At 42.2% G+C, this 1,913-nt stretch overlaps 1 pseudogene; it reads left to right on the top strand.

Annotated features, from left to right (window-relative positions):
* The first annotated feature begins 1,211 nt into the window (after positions 1 to 1,211).
* Positions 1,212 to 1,330, top strand: LOC133363498 (5S ribosomal RNA; annotated as a pseudogene).
* Positions 1,331 to 1,913: the final 583 nt, after the last annotated feature.

Raw genomic sequence — 1,913 nt, 5'->3', positions numbered from 1 at the left:
ATAATTCCACCTCTGATGGTCGTTATTGGTACGTAGGTAAGATGGAAGGGGACAGATGTTGCAACAGGACTGGGCAGGCAAAAGATGAGTATGTGCGTTCTTACTTCCCTGTAATGGAGAATTACCTGGCGAATCACAGAGCCAGGTGGAAGTGGGAAACAGGTAAAGCCCCTTATTGGGTACCTTGGGACACATGACTGTGAGAGCAGGAAGCAGGTAAAGCCCCTTATTGGGTACCTTGGGACACATGACTGTACATTGTAAAAACCTATAAAAGACCATCAATCTGGGGAAGAAGGCAGTCTCCCGCCATAGCACATGCTGGCCGGGGCTCCTTGCAATTGTAAGTATAATAAACAGCTGTAAGCTTCAACCTGCCTCAGTGTCGTTTCCTGGACAAGGACTCCATTAAGGAGAAAATTCCACAACAGCTGCAAGAAGGCCAGAGAACCCCCCTCCTCTGCACATACTCACCTCCCACTTAGTACATGATGGCCACCATGTCTGTACTCTTCTCCTTCTGCACTCATTGCAGCATGCAAAGGCTGGACCTACCCTTCTCCACAAGGGGTTAAGGAGCTGGGAGTCCAGGAAGAGCAATCAGCAGCTGATCTCCTTGGGGGGCAGGGTGAGGAGCCAGGAATGAAAGTCATTTGCAGTTACTCAGTTTGTTTCAGCTGTCCTGAAAACTTTTTTTAAAAAATAATAAATAATTCCTCTCTTGGCTCTTTGTGCCCCCTCCCCAGATGACTTCCCCACCCCTCTGGGGATCATGGACCCCAGGTTAGGATCCATTGATCTAGAGGTACATCTGTGTCTGATTTAGAAGATTGCAATGATGATAAAAGGCTTTAAGACTTGGCATTCCATGGATTCCCTCCAAAGTCCAGGAGACAGTTATAAGTCTAAAACACCTTCCCCTTTCCTACAAAAAGAAATGTGGCAGGATATAAAGGTGTGCATTCATTTCATAATGAATGAAAATTTGAAACAAATAGAGCACATTTGTTACTTACTAGTAACACAACAAATGCAAAAATCACAAATGGATTACAAATGTCATTTATTCATTAACTGAAGACTGACAGTGTAAAATGTCCAGCTCAAACATATTTTAGCAAAAGTGCCCAACATTCTTAAAGGACCCAGTCTATCCTTGTGACTGTAAATTGTTTTAACTAATTTTAATATTGTATTGTTATGTATTCATTGCCCATGACTGTACTACCCTGAACATGCCCGATCTTGTCTGATCTTGGAAGCTAAGCAAGGTCAGGCCTGGTTAGTACTTGGATGGGAGACTGTCTGGGAATACTGGGTGCCAAAGGCTTAGAGGAAGGCAATGGTAAATCACCTCTGATTACCTCTTGCCACGAAAACCCTATGAATATGGGCTCCTGCTGGGATGAAGGGCGGGATATAATAATAATAATAAATATATCCAAAAGATTCATAGGGTCACCATAAATCGTAATCGGCTTGAAGGCATATAACAATTTATTCAGTACCTTACTCAGATACTGCTTTTTAAGGTGCAAGTGCCTTTTGCAGGTGGTTAAAAATTCATAAAATACAATCATCATAATGATGAAACAAAATAAAATAATCATCCTATTAAAATCACATTACAGTCTCTTAAAATTGAACACTGTAAGTTAAAACAGCAGCAGTCTTTTCCCCACACACAGAACCTTCCCCTCACAGTGGCAAGGGGAAGAACTTGTGGAAATTGGCAGAGGCTTTTTTTCTTTTTTTGCCTGTGAGCTCTTTCTGCCTTGGAGAATGAGTGTTTGCAGGTCCCTCTGTTCTGTTCTTTGTCTTTATGCAAAATAGTCCCCACTTTCAATCCATTCCACACTGTGTTTTCCTCTCTCTCCCATTCACTTGTGTTTCATAGATTTGTTGTTTGTAGT

Source organism: Rhineura floridana, chromosome 8 (genome assembly GCF_030035675.1).
Source record: "Rhineura floridana isolate rRhiFlo1 chromosome 8, rRhiFlo1.hap2, whole genome shotgun sequence".
NCBI lineage: Eukaryota > Metazoa > Chordata > Lepidosauria > Squamata > Rhineuridae > Rhineura > Rhineura floridana.
Note: the sequence above shows the minus strand (reverse complement) of the source record. Positions and strands in the feature narration are given on the sequence as shown.